The sequence below is a fragment of the Oryctolagus cuniculus genome, chromosome 2, assembly GCF_964237555.1.
Source record: "Oryctolagus cuniculus chromosome 2, mOryCun1.1, whole genome shotgun sequence".
Classification (NCBI taxonomy): domain Eukaryota; kingdom Metazoa; phylum Chordata; class Mammalia; order Lagomorpha; family Leporidae; genus Oryctolagus; species Oryctolagus cuniculus.
The window spans coordinates 194,191,635-194,210,564 of NC_091433.1; positions in this window are offsets into that span (position 1 = coordinate 194,191,635).

Below are 18,930 nucleotides of genomic sequence, written 5' to 3' on the forward strand. Positions count from 1 at the left end.
ACAGGATCTGATCCATTCCTCAGCACAAACTTCTCCCGACAGCAGTGTGAGGTGTGTATTGTCATTATGCCTGTCTTATTGCACATAAGGAAACTGAAACACTGGCCTTTTCTATCAAACCTGAAGTCGTGCGACCAACCAGGACTCAGGCCCAGATCCTGGACTTGACCTCAGAGAAGTCAACTCCCGAGATCTGATCGACCAGTTGGAGATGCGGCCTGGGGCAGCGCCGGCCTTGCTGGAGAGTTGTCTGAACCCACTGTCCACACAAGGACTTGGAAGAGAACTTGGGCAGCTTGAGACCCCTCGGAAGTGCTGACACTTCCAGGGCCGGTCACTCAAAAGTGTTCTCACCATAAACAGCCCCGAAGAGCTCTTGGGGTTGCAAGTTGGCTCTTGAACTCTGAGTTCCTCTTCTCCAGGGAGAGAGGTACAGCCAGAATCACAGCCACAAAGCGGGAGCTTACACCTCTCATGGCCTCCCTTGATCTAACTGAGCCAGGGTGATGAACTGACATCAAAACAATGTGAGTAAAATCATGTGTGCATTTTCTGTGTCCCTTGTTTGAAAGGAAATTCCTTGCCTCCTACTCCACTCTTTTCATTCCAGGAACTGGGGTGTGAATGGAGCAATAACCAGGCCACAGCAGTATCTTAGAAGACATTGGAGCAAAAACATGAAAAGTATCAAGATCCATGTATAATCTCATTTTTCATCCATACCACCAGACTATTCATTCATATAAAAGACAAATAAATCTCCATCTTAAGCCCGTGAAGCATGGGTCTCTTGATAAAAAAAAAAAAAAAAAAAAAAAAAAAAAAGAAACAGCCTGTACCCTCAACTCCCAGAACTCCTGAAAGCAAAGATCAAGCAAGTTAAAGCAAACTGAGGGACACATAAGGGTTATCAAAATGTCAACCTGAGAATCCTAATTTGAAAATACTAGGATGAGTACCCATCAGAAATGGAGTGAGGTCATGTAAGTCCTCCCTGTAAAAATGCTTACCTAGCAAGGAAAATGGAAACTAGACTTCTAAGATTTCTGGAATAAAATAATTGAACTCAAAAGCAAAAAAGAAAAAGAGTTCAGAAATAATTAATTTGCAGTTAAGAAAAGCAATCAACTAGATTGTGCAAAGAAAGTGTACTGGAAAAGTAAACTACAAGCAAAGCTGAGTCCATGGAACAAAGAAGAGATAATTACTGAACACGACGATGTGATATGAAGAACCCAGGACAGTATGGCCAAAGGAAGAAAGCAATGAGAAACGCATTAACAGAGTGAGGTGCTGCCACATGCTTCAAAAGCCAGCAGAGGCGTAGTTCAGCTGACTCTAAAGGATAGACCAGACTGAGATGTTTGCCATCGATGGGCACGGAAGTCGAATGATAAGGGTGTAGGCAACCTGAAATCAAAAACGTGGAGAAATGGCAATGCCATCTTCAGATTTAACATGTGCCAGTGCTTTGGGTCGTCCTTACATTAAATCTAGGACTGGGAACTGGGCGCCAGCATTCACTTCTGTGAATCCACTTCTGTAAGTTCTTGCTGGTAAAGGAAGTTAAGAAAGTGACTGCTGCGATGGAGTCCTTGTCGTGGCATCCAGACGCCCTGCCTTTTCTCCTTCAAGGTTTCTCAGCTGATACTGAAGAAGCTGACTTCTGAGCCAGAGCCCAAGGCTGTAGGAACCACAGCGGTTCTTCCAAACGGACAAGGTGAGCACACTTCCGCGGGGAGCAGAGGGGCATCAGCAGGGGCAGGCCCTGTCACTTACGGTTCTCCACACACATCGTTGCTCTCAAACTCATTTCAGCCTCCTTGCCACCATCTCTCCATTCAGTGTAGACCCACAGAGCAGCTTCTATGATATCTTCTACCACATGGGGCCAGTAACAGACAACGGACCCTGGAGCAGAAACCCCAGTGTGTCCATGTAGTGCTGCTTTATTACACGGCCACTACTCACTCCGGGGACTCTCCAAGGAAGACTTAGCGTGGTTTGTGGTTTGTGTTGATATGGTAGAGTTAGATTCATTTCCATGTATTAATTATGGCCATAAAATGGCGGCTACACTGTCAACACTGAGCTTAGACAGAATCATCTTTTCTCAACTAAAAAGAGAGAAAACATACATGCAGAAGCAGAAAACTTCACTCATCCTTTGCATGCATGCCCTGGTGGTTGAAGTTCCAGAATCGGCCTCTGCCCTTAAATCCCTGCATTTCCTTTTTTTCTTTTCTTTTCTTTTCTTTCTTTTTTTTTTTTTTTTTTTTTTTTTTGACAGGCAGAGTGGACAGTGAGAGAGAGAGAGAGACAGAGAGAAAGGTCTTCCTTTGCCATTGGTCCACCCTCCAATGGCCGCACTGCGCTGATCTGATGGCAGGAGCCAGGTGCTTCTCCTGGTCTCCCATGGGGTGCAGGGCCCAAGCACTTGGGCCATCCTCCACTGCACTCCCTGGCCACAGCAGAGAGCTGGCCGGGAAGAGGGGCAACCAGGACAGAATCCGGCACCCCGACTGGGACTAGAACCTGGTGTGCCGGCGCCGCAAGGCGGAGGATTAGCCTAGTGAGCCGCGGCACCGGCCCCTGCATTTCCTTTGATGCAAGTTAATTTTGTGTTTTTAAATTCCATCATTCTTGGTTTAAATGAAGAGTGTCTATTCAACAACACGTGCAGGGTGGGAACTCTATCGCGTAAGCCCACGGTGGAGGAAGGATTCCAACACAGAAGACAAAACAGAAGCCTCCTGTTTTCCTTCTGACAAGGAGCAGAGCAGCTGAGGGACCCGAGGGCCAGCCTACAGCAGGTGCTCAACACACCCCAACTGCTGTTATTTAGGTTAACCGGAATCATGATCAGATTGTTCTGTGCTTTTGGTAAATGCTGGTGCCTTTAACATCTTCTAGCAGCCTCTGAAATTATCTCTTGGATCCAAGCACACTAATTCTCTTCAGGTTACCTGTGTATGTCAAGATAGAAAATGAATATCACACTTGATCTTCGCCAAAAGGCCGAGAAGCGATGAAAATGAGTATCTACCAACTTCACAGATGTTGGGAATGTAATGTGCCAGAATGAAATTTTGAGATACCAATTACTTTTCTTATAATATTTACGGAAATGTCGCCATCTACCAATGCTGAAATTTATATGTGTTAGCAACAGTGAGGCAATATTATTTTTTACACACTGGTATTTTAAGTGTTTTAGATTAATTTATTGATTTGAAAGGCAGGATGACAGAGAGAGAGAGAAGGATTTTCTACCTACTGGTTAACCACCTAAATGCCCAAAACATCTGGAGTGGGACTAGGACGAAGCCTAGTAGCCAGGAACGCCATCCAGGCCTCCCATGTGAGTGACAGGAGTCCAAGTAGTTGGGCCATTATCTGCACCTCCCAGGTGCATTATCAGGAAGCTGGATTGGAACAAGTGGAACTCAATCCCAGGTGCTTGCATATGGGATGCAGGCATGCCAAGTAGTGGCTTAACCTACTGTACAACTGCCATACTAAGTCTTCCCGCCCATGCTACTTTTTTTTTGACAGACAGAGTGGACAGAGAGAGAGAGAGATAGAAATGTCTTCCTTTTTGGCGTTGGTTAACCCTCCAATGGCCGCCACAGCCCACGCGCTGCAGCTGGCGCACCGCGCTGATCCGAAGGCAGGAGCCAGGTGCTTCTCCTGGTCTCCCATGGGGTGCAGGGCCCAAGCACCTGGGCCATCCTCCACTGCACTCCCGGGCCACAGCAGAGGGCTTGCCTGGAAGAGGGGCAACCGGGACAGAATCCGGCACCCCGACCGGGACTAGAACCCGGTGTGCCGGCGCCGCAAGGCGGAGGATTAGCCTAGTGAGCCGCAGCGTTGGCCCCACCCATGCTACTTTTTACACTTCTTAAAATTAAGCAGTATAAATATGAGGAATTAAGGCTAAGCCAATACACACTAGTATTGGTACAAGAGTTCCTTCTTCCCTGCCTCCCTCCTCCCGCCCACCCTTCCCCTCCTTCCTTCTCCATTTTCCTTCCTTCCCTGCCTGATCCCCCTTTCTCCTGCCTCCCTCCTCCCGCCCACCCTTCCCCTCCTTCCTTCTCCATTTTCCTTCCTTCCCTGCCTGATCCCCCTTTCTTCTGCCTCCCTCCTCTCTTTCCCTTCATCTTTCTTTCTTCTGTCTTTTTCTTGACAGGAATTTCAGCTATACATTGCAACATCATAGAAGGGCAGACATCAGAAATTCAACTTTTTTTTTAAAGCCCAAGCTTGCCTTCCTTTTATGGCCCTGCAGAGACTCTCTGGGGAGTATAATTAATGACATGGAAAGCAGTGCACTGCTAGACTTTCCTATTGGGAAGTGCACTCCTTAGAACACCACGTAACAAATTCACTCACTCAGGCATCCATCCTGCATCCCAGCACTGCTCCTTCCACTGACGTCTTCAGAGCGGTTTTCTCAGTGACAAGACTATTGCCAGGCACCAGTTCAAAGCTGAGGAGACAGGAGAACTGGGCTAGGCGTGAGTCTCACACAGAACCTGCCGTCCAAGCGAGATCTGGGAAACGCATCCTCCTGCGAAATCCATGAAATCGTTGCATCGGACTGCAGGATTTGGAAAGTGCTTCCTACCATCAATTATCAGTCAAGTAGCCCCAAATCGTTGAACTACCTATTTTTAGATGACTCCAATGAACACCCCAGAAAGCCGCGGGTAGGGGGAGGAAGATCCCTGGTGGCAGTTTTGCAGGAGCTGCTCCGGGAAATCTGTGATGACACTTGCTAGAACTTAATGACCCAAGGTCCTTACAACCACACAGTTCTAACAAGAAGCTTACAGTGAGTTAGCCTTGAGCAAGGCCAAAGGCCCAGCACATCTGCCCTGCAAACCAGCTCCATGTCTGACAGGTGCAGCCATCACGAGAGGTTTCCCGCACAGGAGTGCAGGCTTTGTGCTAAATATATCGATGCTAATTTGTCACGCGGCCACCTTCACAATCAGACTGCAAGATGTTCCCTGGAAGCATATGTCCAGCGACTTCTTTAGCTTGAGAAACAGTGTTTTCTCTTCTTTCTCCCCCCTTTTCTTCTCTGCTGTTTCTCCCCCCCACCCCACCGCTTACGACAGAGAGTAACTACAATAAGGCCAGGGGACGGCATATCTATTTCTGAGCTCCCGCACTATCAACCCAGCAGCCTACTGATCATTACAAGGTGCACCCAGTAATGCTGGAATGCTTTCAACTAGGCATCACCTAGTCCCGGTTGTGACCCACTCATCACCCGCTGGTTCTTATGCTCCCTTGGATCTTTCTGTATTTCTCAGGGCATGTCAAGAGCACATTTGTGTGCTGGCACAAACTCCAGTGGGCATTACTGTGAGGGATAGAATAAAATGCAAGGAGCATGCGCCCCACCCCCCAAATATGGATCGCATCCTGCTAGCCCCTGCAGTCAGAGAGGGGGCTGGTCCTTTCTAAATGATTCCTTTAAAACACACACACACACACACACACACACACTTTCTAAATTTTGGTGCCTAAGAATTGTGAATTATTTTAAACAGATCGTGAAGAAGTGGCATGGTCCAGACAGGCTGTGGCATCCTGTTACTGCTGGAACCAGCTCCCCGTACATCCGTGTCAACAGCCACTGGGAAGCCGCTTTGTGCCCACTCCTCCTCTAATGGCAGTCTCAATGCAGACCATGCTCATCTCCACCCACCCCTGCATCCCTCCTACCTTGTCACCCTCCACAGCACAGAAATTAGAAAGCTTACCAGCCCTGCGTAGAATCTGCTTTAGGAAACACGAATCAGGTCAGATGCATCTTCCAAGCCCTGGAGCTTGACTTGATTTTGCTTTGAATTAGAATGGTCCTTTCTGTTTTTTTTTTTTTTTTTCTTCTTTGCTACGTAATTATTTACCCTATCTTGCAAATTGACAGTAACCTGCCTTTTTGTGTTTTTCTAATTATTGTCTTCCCATTGCAAAATAAACTTTGTTTTCTCTCTTTCTTTTCTTTTCTTTTTTTTTTTTTTTTTTTGACAGGCAGAGTGGACAGTGAGAGAGAGAGAGAGACAGAGAGAAAGGTCTTCCTTTGCTGTTGGTTCACCCTCCAATGGCCGCCGCGGCTGGCGCGCTGTGGCCGGCACACCGCGCTGATCCGAAGGCAGGAGCCAGGTACTTATCCTGGTCTCCCATGGGGTGCAGGGCCCAAGCACTTGGGCCATCCTCCACTGCACTCCCTGGCCACAGCAGAGAGCTGGCCTGGAAGAGGGGCAATCGGACAGAATCCAGCGCCCCGACCAGGACTAGAACCTGGTGTGCCGGTGCCACAAGGTGGAGGATTAGCCTAGTGAGCCGCGGCGCCAGCATAACTTTATGTTTTCTAATAGCACTTGGCAAACAGTGAGTACTGGAAGAGTGACCAAGACAAGGTAAATGTCTTCTCTGAGCCCGAGTCTCTTCACAATAGGCCAGTCCTACAGCATGGCCGCAGAGTCAGCGATGGATGCGACGGTGCCACACTGGTACCTCTCCATCCCCGCCAAGCTGACTCAAACAACACAAAGGACTTGCAGAATGGTTAAACAGCAACTTTAGTTTCCCATTGGCTTCTCATTTTTAACTCTTCTATGTTTAATTAGTCTACTTTTTATATTTAAATATTCTACATATATATCTTTAACGCTTAAAAGCCAGCAGACAATTGTCTTTGTCTTTGGCACACTTTTTGTCCCCTGGACTGAAGATAAGATAGGGTGACCACAGCATTCTCTACACAGTGTTCCATTCTTTGAAACAATATAATCTACTGTGAAGATATTTTCTCACACGAAGTCTGCACGAAATACCTAGTAGTTTAGATGTAAAGAAGACACCATCTACAGAGATGGAGCCATCTCACAGACTGAACTGAAATGAATTGGGGGTAGAAGTTGTGAGAAACAGTTTCCTCAAAATTCTACCATATCTGTCTCAACAGATTTGCACAAACCTTGAGAACACATTGGACGATTTCTCTCTTTATGCATTTAGTAGTGTAGGTAAATAGTCAGTCAATTCAAGGGACACTTCTTTCACAACCCGCATGAAAACCTAAAGGAATCCACAAAACAGACCACAATAAGCACTTTGTTATGGAAATTTTGGCAAGCTCCGTGATGTGCTGGCCATCATTATTACATGATCTTCGAACAAAATACAATAACCAGATATCTGAGGATTGTCTGTAAAAATAGCCTTGGCTGTTTACATTTATCAAAACTCATGTGAGTACATCAACAGCGAAGGACCGCCCAGTTTAAAGTATCTCCACACCTGCATAACTAACAGGCCCATCCTGCCCTCTCCCTGTCTCCTTTACTGTTCTCGGACGCCTGGAGTGGACCTGCCCTTCCCATTCCCATCCTATCCGTGAGCCCCTGGCTCGGCCTGACGGGCAACAGCTCTCCCACACCCCCAGCGAAGCCGTCAGGACACTCCATTGCCACAACTGTTGCTTTAGGAGTCGTGTGGCTCGGGAAGACAAGACCCCATTTTTTCTGGACATCTGGAAATGTGGCTGCCATTTCTGCCACCACAAGACAAGACAGCCCGGGGGGAGGAGCCCCACAAAGAGGGGGGAGCACTGGAACAATCTGCAGACAGGACCAACGTCCGCTCACAGCACACCTGGAGGACTTCCCCCCTCCACAGTTTTCAGCAAATGATACAAACACGTGCCCTTTATTGTTCCAGCAACTTTCCTGTGGATCTCTGTGACTCACACTGAGGCAAGGGGGCAGTCCTGTTCTGTAGTTTTGCAGGTGGATGTGCAAACCCTGGGGGAGTTGTGTGCAACTCCCTACTTCTCAGCAGAGAATTCAAGCATTCATCGGCTTCTCAAGGAGACAGGTGATCCCAGAAAGAGGGAAAAGTCATTGATTCTGGATCAACAGGGATGATTTCATCAGGCAAATCACTAGCTACCCAAGGCTTCCAGGGAGGAAAAGTTTCACAAGTCTTAAAAAACAATTTCACATCTTTGAAAAGCATACTTACAATTTTACACAGAAGTCCTATTTTAGAATATAACTTGAAGAAAATAAGAGAAAACACTGAAGTATTTTATTCATCTAAGTACATATTTCAGTACTACTTATAAAAATCGATTTGGATATACAGCAACTTGAGAATAGTAAATTATATAACATTAAAATTTTAGAATAGCGTACAGCAATCAACCTGCTGCTCGTGTTGTTTTAATAGCACTAGAAGACATGATGCTAAATTAAAGAGAGATTAAAAGCTATCAATATAGCATGAACAAGACTGCACTATATATGCAACAAAGAGAACTAGAAATACATATGCTAACACTTTGTCGTTCCTGTGTTTGGATTATAGCATAGTTCTTTTCACTTTTTCCCTTTTATGAGTGAGAACTGGTTATTTTATAATCTGAAATTAAATTTTTAAAACTTGTATTTAAGTATTATATTTAAGTAGAAAAAGATTTAAGTTGACAACTAAAATATCAGTTGAGAAAATGCCTAAAGCTGAAAATATTCACAGAAAATACTTTCTAGAATTTGAAGGACCACATTTTACTTTAAAGCATTGCATTTATTATAACGATTACCTCTTTGGGCTCAGCCCTCACGGGACAGACAGAAGGTATACATTAACCTGTGTGAATGAATTAAGCAGCTTTGTTGAATTCCCATAATTATAAACTCAGTAGTCTTAGATAATCCATTTAGCGTTGATGTCAATCTCGTTACGATTTTTTTTTATTTATTTGAAAGGCAGAGTTATAGAGAGAGGTAGAGACAGAGAGAGAGAGGTCTTCCATCCTCTGGCTCACTCCCCAGATGGCCGCAATGACCACGGCTGGGCCAGTCCTAGGCCAGGAGCCAGGAGCTTCTTCCAGGTCTCCCTCGTGGGTCCAGGGGCCCAAGCACTTACTTGGGCCATCCTCCACTGCTTTCCCGGGCACATTAGCAGGGAGCTGGGTTTGAAGTGGAGCAATGGAGACTCCTATATGGAATGCCAGCCCAGCAGGAAGAGGCTTCAACCTGCTGTGCCACAGCGCCGGCCCCCTCAAACTCTCCTTTGAGAAGCACAAGTTCCCAGATCTACTTTCTCCAAGAGCGAAAGTAACTTCTTCGGATTCTATTTCTTCCTCCCACACACGAGGCCTGCAGTAGGACACAGGTGCGCGGTGCAGCGCACACTGCCAGCGTCCGTGGCTGCAGTGTTGCACCGTGCTGTGTGGTGCAGAGCATGAAGGGAAACAAGAGGAAGCCCCTGCACTCCAGAGCTTCCTTCAGGGCAGCTGGTGGCACATGACAACTCAGCAGTGCTACATGGCCTGGATGAAAGCAAGGGAGACCACATGGAAGGACTGCTGGGGAGACAGCTTTTTCTCCGGGTCAGGAAAACTTCTCTGACAAGGCGCCACTTCAGGTGGGAATGGAATCACCTGGGGGTGAATCATAGGACAAGAGTAAGGGCATTTAGGTCAAGAGAAGAATCGAGGCCACGGCTCTGGAGTCGGACTTCTGGATAAAGCTGCCAGACCTCCAGTCCTGCTTCCTGCAGAAACCCCTCTGAATGGGGCCATGTTGGGTACTGTGGCCGAGCAGGTAAAGCCATCGCCTGGCATCCCATATGAATGCCCACTACTGATCCAGCTCCCTGCTAATGGCCAGGGGAAAAAAAAACAATGACCCAAGTGCGTGGGCTCCTGCTACTCACGTGTGAGACCCGCAAGGAGCTCCTGGCTTCAGCCTGAACCAGCCCCGTTGCCCATCTCTCTGCGTCTTTCCCTCTGTCTCTGTAATTCTGACTTTCAAACGATAAATAAGTAAGTCTTAAAAAAATGAAACCCCAGTAAGTGCAGAAAATTTACTTATAAAGACATAAATGCATAAGAAGAAAGATACAGAGAAAGAAGATAGATAAACTTTTGGAAACCTAAAACCTGGTGGAAAAAAGGATTTTAAAAAAAGTATATCTAAGACTGCGAAGGGATGCTGAAGACGCCAGCTGAAAGAACTAAGAACTTCACGGACATTTCAAGGCCGAATCAAAGGCTCCGAATTTGTTCCACAAAGACGACTGCATTCAAAGCATTCTTTACCAGTCAGTCCCTAGCTGTGGATGACTGACCATGCCTCACTGTCTGTCCCACTCCTGCGGTCAACCTGGGCATCTCACGTGGTGACTGTGCAGGATTCCCAAAGGAATCAATCCAAAAGCTAGAACAGCTTTGGACTTTCAAGTGGCCTGACTTAAGAGTCAACGGTTTGGGGTCTTCAAAGTTCTGAAGGAATGTGAGGTCCAAGGCAGGGTTTTGTTTCCAGGCCGCAGTGAGACTGCAGTAAGGAGCTCCTGAGAAGTTTTCAGAATGCGCTCCAACCTCATAACCTTTCTGCAGACAGCCACTGAAGGATGTGATCTGCTAGAATGCGTGACAAGAAGGAAAGGAAAACAGATCCGATCAATGTGGGAGCGCACAGCTTCCCGAGGATTTTGTTCGTGGAGGCTCTGGGGATGCAGGGCAGAGAAGCAGAGCATGACTGAAGGAGTTGGTGACAGGAGGTGAAGGCACGGGAAAGCAGAGATAACAACACAGTCTTCAACTGGTGCAAGTAGGCAAGGAAACATGTGGTAACAGGGGGTGCTTGGGTCTAAGTACAGGCGCTCTCCATACATGGTACATGGAAGGAGGGGATTCCTGCCCGGCTACCTCTGTTTACTCTACGTGGGGCCGTCAGCTGGCATGATGCGTGTGTGTTGAAGGTAACTCTTTTCTTTGCAGAATAGCAAAGCGAAATAACCTAGGAAAACATAATCAGGCTGCTAAACCAGCAGGGTAAGGATGTCTTTCACGAGAACATTGAAAGTGGGTCAACAGAGTAACAACGATGGTGGGTGTAGACTCCGAGAAAGAGAGTGAGATAAAAGGCCGAGGGACTGGTGTAATCTGTTGGAGAAAGGTACTGAGGTTGGTGTGCCAGAGTGATGGGGTGGAGGGAACAGAGAGCGAGAGAGAGAGGGAGAAAGAGGCAGAGGCAGAGGGAGATGGAAGGGAAGGAGGAGAGAGGGAGGAGGGAGATTCTGAATCAATCTCCCATCACCTTCACCACAGCCTGAATGGCCTGATCTGCCTGTCCTGGACTGTGAGCACAGAACTGTGAGACAACATGAACCTCTGCTACTGATGAAGGTAGCTTCTGGGTATTCACTACAAACAGACAGAACTCACTAAATAGGTCAACTTTTTCGATTTCTTTCCTTGTCAATTGTCTTTCCATATATTTTCAACATGTTCCCAATTCTATTTGTGTGTTTAAAGTGAATTTTAGAGACTTACATACATTACCAAAATATTCCACTAAGAGACTATCAAAACTTACAGAAGAATTTAGCAAAGTAGCAGGATATAAAATCAACACACAAAAACCAGTAACATTCTTATACACTAAAAATGTTCTGCGGAGAAAGAACTTATCAGTAAGATCAGTACCATTAACAATAGTTGTAAAAACAAGAATCTTGGAATAAATTTAACCAAAGCCATGAAAGATCTCTACAATGAAAATTACAAAACACTGATGGAAGAGCTAGAAGGGAACACACAGTCACACACACACGCACAAACAGAAAAATCATCCATGTTCATGGATTGGAAGAATTAATATAAAAATGTTCATACATTCAATACAATCCAAAACAAAATTCCAAGGACATTCTTCAAAGAACTAGAAAAAGGAAACCAGGCCGGCGCCGCGGCTCACTAGGCTAATCCTCAGCCTTGCGGCGCCGGCACACCGGGTTCTAGTCCCTGTCGGGGCGCCGGATTCTGTCCCGGTTGCCCCTCTTCCAGGCCAGCCCTCTGCTGTGGCCAGGGAGTGCAGTGGAGGATGGCCCAGGTGCTTGGGCCCTGCACCCCATGGGAGACCTGGAGAAGCACCTGGCTCCTGGCTCCTACCATCGGATCAGCGCGGTGCGCCGGCCGCAGCGCGCCGGCCGCGGCAGCCATTGGAGGGTGAACCAACGGCAAAGGAAGACCTTTCTCTCTGTTTCTCTCTCTCACTGTCCACTCTGTCAAAAAAAATAAAAAAAATAAAAAAAATAAAATAATAGAAAAAGGAAACCTAAAAGTCATACAGAAGCACAAAATATTCCAAATAGCCAAAGCAATCTTATATAATACAAATAAAGCTGGAGGCATCACAAATGTCAAGACATATTACAGGGCTGTTATAATCAAATCTGCCAGCTACAGGGATAAAAATAGATATGTAATCCAAGGGAACAGTTTAGAAACCCAAGAAAGTAATCCATACACCTACAGTCAACTAATCTTTGCAAAAAAGCTAAAATCACCCCTGGAGGAAGTAGTCTCTTCAACAAATGATGTTGGCTAAATTGTATTTCCACATGCAGAAGTCTGAAACAAGACCCAACCTTATAACCTTATCAAAAACTCAACTCAGAATGGATCAAAGAGCTAATCCTGAGACCTGAACCCATCAAACTACTAGAGGAAAATATACAGGAAACACTGTAAGACAATGGCCCAGGCAGAAACTTCTTGGAGAAAACCCCGGACGCACAAGCAGTAAAAGTAAAAATAGACAAATGGGATTTCACCAAGCTAAGAAACTTCAGCACAACAAAGGAAACAGTTCACAAAGTGAAGATGGAAACTGGAAGAACAGAAACAAATATTTACAAACTGTGCATCTGACAAAGGATTAATGTCCAGAATACAGAAGGAACTCAGGAAATTCAGTAACGACAAAACAAACATCACATTTAAGGAATGACAAAGGATGTGAACCGACATTTTTCAAGGATGAAATACAAACTGCACAGACACACGAGGATCACTAGTCATCAGGAAAATGCAAACAGGTATCAACTCATTCCAGTCACAATGAATATTATCCAAAAATCCAAAAATAACAAATGCTTGCAAGGTTGTGGGGAAAAGGGCACCTTAATAAACTGTTGTTGGGAATGCAAATTGGTGCAATCATTATGGAAGAGACTACGTACAGAGATCCGTGAGAAAACTAAAAATAGATCTACCACTGACCCAGCCATCCCACGCTGGGAATATATCCAAAGGAAATGAAATCAGCATATGAAAAAATTACCTGCACTCTCACGTTTACAGCAGTTCAACTCACAATATCAAAGATAGGGAACCAACCTAGTTATCCATCAACTGATAAATGCATAAAGAAAATGGAGTGTATATATATACGATATAGAATATTATCCAGCCATAAAAAAGAATTAAATCCCAACATCTGCAACAGGACGAGGGAGGTGGGTAACATTATGCTGAGTGAGGTAAAGGCAGATACAGAAAACAAGCCCCACATACTTTTCCCTTTGTTTGGCACTTGCTCCTCGTGCACAATTATTGGTGACAGACTCATGCAGTGTCTTTAGAAAACAGCATGGCATTTACTCAAAATAATTCCTGTATCATCCAGCCATTTCATTTCTTGAGATATATGTAAAAACATTAAAATCAGGGTTTCAAATAGATATCTGTACACCTGTTATCATAGCAACATTGCTCACAGCAGCTAAAATATGGAAGCAACTCATATGTCCATCAAGAGATAAATGGAAAAGCAAAGGAGGGTGTATTCATCAATATAATATTATTTTGCCTCATAAGAGAAGGGAATTTTGATATGTACTACAGTGTAGATAAATTTTGAAGATATGCTAAATGAAGTAAATCAACCTCAAAAAGACAGTGCATAATACCACTTCTATGAGATACATGGACCAGCAAAAATAGAGAGACAGGAAGTGGAGCAGTGGTTTCCAGCGGTTGGGGAGAGAGGAATGAGGAGTTCTTGTTGAATGGACATGAAGTTTCAGTTCTGTGAGCTGGAAAGAGTTCTGGGTAGATGCACAAGCACACTGTGAATGCACAGAATTGTCAAGTGCACACTTTACGTGGCTCAGAGAGTAGAGCTTACGAAAAAACATAATGGAGAACGGAGATGAAATCTTCATCATGCATGTTATAAACTTTCTCTAGGTGGCTCAAGTTTCTATTATGTTTGATTTATAGAAGTTTTAAATCTTTAAACAGTACTGTGGTTACATTGTTCACATAGCCTGACTGAAGCCATTCTGGGTCACTGGTATCCTTTTCTCTTTTTTTAATGGTTTTCTTTAAAAACTCTAAATAAATATTCTTGCCAGGAGTTTGCTTATATTTGTAAAAACTAGACTTTTTGTTAAAAAAAAAAAAGTCCTTTCTGGTTTTACTCACTGTTGCATAGACTTTTGGTTTGCCTGGTTTCCTAGCTGAATGGTTTCAGTGTTAGTTTGCATTGACTGTGTGTACTTTCTTTTGCAGCCCTTCACTCCTCTTGAACAGCCTGCATTGTCAGTGCTTCCTGCGTGCCCTCCCCGTCCTTGTGTGCACACTGCTGGGGGTAGGTACTCTCCTATCTGCTCCGAGGAAAACTGACGAGACAGGGAGGCTCGGCTCAGCCGTCTCCACCGATCTGAGGAAATCTTCCACCCAGCCAGACGCTGCGTCAGTATCTTTCCTTCTCCAGACAGCTCGGGTTGCCTTCTCCGAGCTGGGAAAAGCATGTTGATCTTCTGTCAGTCAGTAACAGAAAACACTTGCTGCAGGTCATCCCTAATCATGGCCATTTGAGTAGCCTGCCCTGCTGCTCCAGTCACAGCCCATGTGAGAGAGCAGGTACCCCAAAGAGTAAGCGGAGAATGTTGTAAAATAAGCACATTTCAAGACTCGCTAGACGTTTTGCATTCCTTAAGTTAGAAGACTGCCACAACCTGGGACAAGTGTGTCCAGCTCTGTCCTCGGTGCCAGACTGTCTCACAGACCACCATGAACAGGGACTCTCCACCAGCTCCTGCTGGAATTCCCTGTCCATCACAGAGCACCGAATTTCTCTACACTTCTGGGAACGACTAGGGAAGACTTATCCAGACATACTGCAAGGTCACAGACATAGAGGCTTTACACGAGATATGCATCTGTGAATGCTGGGGCAGAAACGGCTTTGCTCCCCCATGAGCCAGGTGAATTCTTGTTAAGTGACGAATATCATGTGACGCCTGACACTTCATCGAAGCCCTGGTGCATCAGAAGCTTGATGCCCTGCTTCTCTCTTTATCATCCTCTCCTCACTCCTCACTCTGCTTCTCTGTCCTCCTCTCACTGTCACGGTGGCGATTTGTGTATTGTAAGCTGTCTTTGCAGAAAGTCGTCTGCAATCAAGTCAGGACACGTGTAAATAAGGAAAAGCAACTTTATATATAAAAATATATAAAGCAAGGAAAGAACCAGTGTGTGCTGTGAAAGAGTCCTGTCCTGAAACTGCCTGGCGGCTCTCAGAAGGGCAGCAGGTTGATGGCAGCTCTTGACTCCTGGAGTGAGAGGCCTGAGAGGAGGCTAGAAGAGGACTTTTCCTGTGTCTACAGTGACACTGAGATGTGGACAGATGCTAGAACAAAAATCTCAGACGCATTTCACTTGTACCTGCTGCTAATGACCTTCCAGGCTTCTACACATGGCTTTACAGTTTCCGCTCATAAAGAATAGTTAATGAAAGCCTTCAAAATCTCCCCTTCCATACTTGCTACTGTATCCTCGTGGGGAAGAGGGTGGAGTCCTGGGACCAGGCTGCTCCTGAGGCATTCACTCAGCCCAGAGCTCTGGTCTGCAATGCTGTCGGGCTGCAGGTGTTTCATGCAGGCTCCTTTCTTGGCGGTTCACTCAGAATAGAGGGAGGGGGGGAGCAGGCCAAGAACCTGGCACCTGGCTGTGGCCCCCTCTGGGTCCCTCATTCTGGGTGGGCCTGCCATGCCAGGGCTCAGTGCAGCTGCAGGTTCCCTAAAGGTGAACAGACTGTTCAACGTCATGCCCTCCCCACATGCCCAGAACAGCCAAGGGTGGCCACGTCAAAGCCAAGGGTGGCCACGTCAAAGCCAAGGGTGGCCACGTCAAAGCTGTGGGGAGCAACTCGGACTAGACTGTTACTGGAATTAAGACTTATTCTATGCATCTGCTCTCCCACAATGTGGCGCTGGGAGAGGAGCGTACAGCTTCTACCCAGCTGCCTCTTACCAACTTGATAAGCTGCAAGAGCCGCTCCTGATTGGAGGAGAGCAGCGTACTTGGCGTGTGGGCAGCCGAGTTGGGATTGGCAGAGGAGGACTATAAAGGAGGAGAGAGACGGCATGCACCAGGAACATCTAAGGGGAACATCTAAGAGGAACACCTGTGCAGCCCCCGAGAGAGCCGGCCGGCGGTGTGCCGCTCCCCTGCGGAAGTGGGGAATGTGGCAGGGGGAACCGCCCTTCCACGGAGGTGGAAGGGACGGTAGCCAACCCGGGAAGGACCAGCAGCAAACCCGGGGAGGGCCGAGCAGACGAAACAACAACGCAGGGTCCTGTGTCGTTCCTCCATGAAGACGGGGAGCGACAAAAGCCAAGAGCCTGGAAGGCAATCCAGGTCCCCCACACGGGTGGCAGGAACTCACCTCCTTGAGCCATCACCTGCTGCCTCCCGGTGTGTGCATTAACAGAAAGATGGATTCGGAAGCAAAGCCTGGACCCGAAGTCAAGCACGCTGATATGGGATGTGAGCACTCTATGTGACGCCATCAGCACTTCTGGTCCATTATTTATTCCTTTAAATCTGTTCTGGCCTGTGGGTCACAGCTCCTGGTGTTCACCAATTTAGGAGAGAGAGGGGGCAGCTTAAAACAACAGGTTCTTCGGGGGAAGGGCTTTGTCACGGAAAATCAATCAGTCAACCAATCAATCAATCAATCAATAGCTGGGGAGTGGGGAGAAGGGGTTGGTCTAAGTTCCAGACCCTCAGTCCCTGGTAGAGCTGTAAAGGGTGAGCAGGGACACCTGTTCCCATCAAATGCACGGAAGTGAATATGTGTGCAGTGTGTGAGAGTGAGGTGGTACACGTGTGCAGTGCATGAGAATGAGGCGGTACACGTGTGTGCAGTGTGTGAGAATGAGGCGGTACACGTGTGCAGTGTGTGAGAATGAGGCGGTACACGTGTGTGCAGTGTGAGAATGAGGTGGTACACGTGCGTGCAGTGTGTGAGAATGAGGCAGTACACGTGTGCAGTGTGTGAGAATGAGGCAGTACACGTGTGCAGTGTGTGAGAATGAGCCGGTGCACGTGTGCAGTGTGTGAGAATGATGCGGTGCACATGTGCAGTGTGTGAGAATGAGGCGGTACACATGTGCAGAGCATGAGAATGAGGCGGTACACGTGTGCAGTGTGTGAGAATGAGGCGGTACACGTGTGCAGTGTGTGAGAATGAGGCGGTACACATGTGCAGTGTGTGAGAATGAGGCGGTACACATGTGCAGTGTGTGAGAATGAGGCAGTACACGTGTGCAGTGTGTGAGAATGAGGCGGTACACGTGTGCAGTGTGTGAGAATGCGGCGGTACATGTGTGCAGTGTGTGAGAATGAGGCGGTACACGTGTGTGCAGTGTGTGAGAATGAGGTGGTACGTGTGTGCAGTGTGTGAGAATGAGGTGCTACACGTGGGCAGTGCATGAGAGTGAGGCGGTACACGTGTGCAGTGTGTGAGAATGAGGCAGTACACGTGTTCAGTGTGTGAGAATGAGGCGGTACACATGTGCAGTGCGTGAGAATGAGGCGGTACACATGTGCAGTGCATGAGAATGAGGCGGTACAGGTGTGCAGTGTGTGAGAATGAGGTGGTACATGTGTGCAGTATGTGTTAATGAGGTGGTACACGTGTGCAGTGCATGAGAATGAGGCGTTACACGTGTGTGCAGTGTGTGAGAATGAGGTGGTACATGTGTGTACAGTGTGTGAGAATGAGCCAGTGCACGTGTGCAGTGTGTGAGAATGAGGCAGTACACATGTGCAGTGCGTGAGAATGAGGCAGTACACGTGTGTAGTGTGTGAGAATGAGGCGGTACACGTGTGCAATATGTGAGAATGAGGTGGTACATGTGTGCAGTGTGTGAGAATGAGCCGGTGCACGTTTGCAGTGTGTGAGAATGAGGCAGTACACGTGTGCAGTGTGTGAGAATGAGGCGGTGCACGTGTGCAGTGTGTGAGATTGAGGCGGTGCACGTGTGCAGTGTGTGAGATTGAGGCGATACGCGTGTGCAGTGTGTGAGAATGAGGTGGTACACGTGTGCAGTGTGTGAGAATGAGGCAGTACACATGTGCAGTGTGTGAGAATGAGGCAGTACACGTGTGCAGTGTGTGAGAATGAGGCGGTACACGTGTGCAATATGTGAGAATGAGGCGGTACATGTGTGCAGTGTGTGAGAATGAGCCGGTGCACGTGTGCAGTGTGTGAGAATGAGGCAGTACACGTGTGCAGTGTGTGAGAATGAGGCGGTGCACGTGTGCAGTGTGTGAGATTGAGGCGATACACGTGTGCAGTGTGTGAGAATGAGGCGGTACACGTGTGCAGTGTGTGAGAATGAGGCGGTACACGTGTGCAGTGTGTGAGAATGAGGCGGTACACGTGTGCATTGCATGAGAGTGAGGCGGTACACGTGTGCAGTGTGTGAGAATCAGGCGGTACATGTGTGCAGTGTGTGAGAATGAGGCAGTACACGTGTTCAGTGTGTGAGAATGAGGCGTTACACGTGTGTGCAGTGTGTGAGAGTGAGGCGGTACACGTGTGCAGTGTGTGAGAATGAGGCGGTGACAGTGCGCCAGAGGCAGGAAGAATGGCTCCGAGGGAGCAGGCCTGCGCTGAGACCGTGCAGCGGCCTCAGGGCTGAAAGGACTAGAGGCCAGCACGTGGGCGGCCTCCTTCTGTGGGTGAGGGAAGCCAGCGTGTCACAAGCATAGATGGAAACAGGAAATGCGAAATGTGACGAAGGAGGGTAAAGGTGACTCTT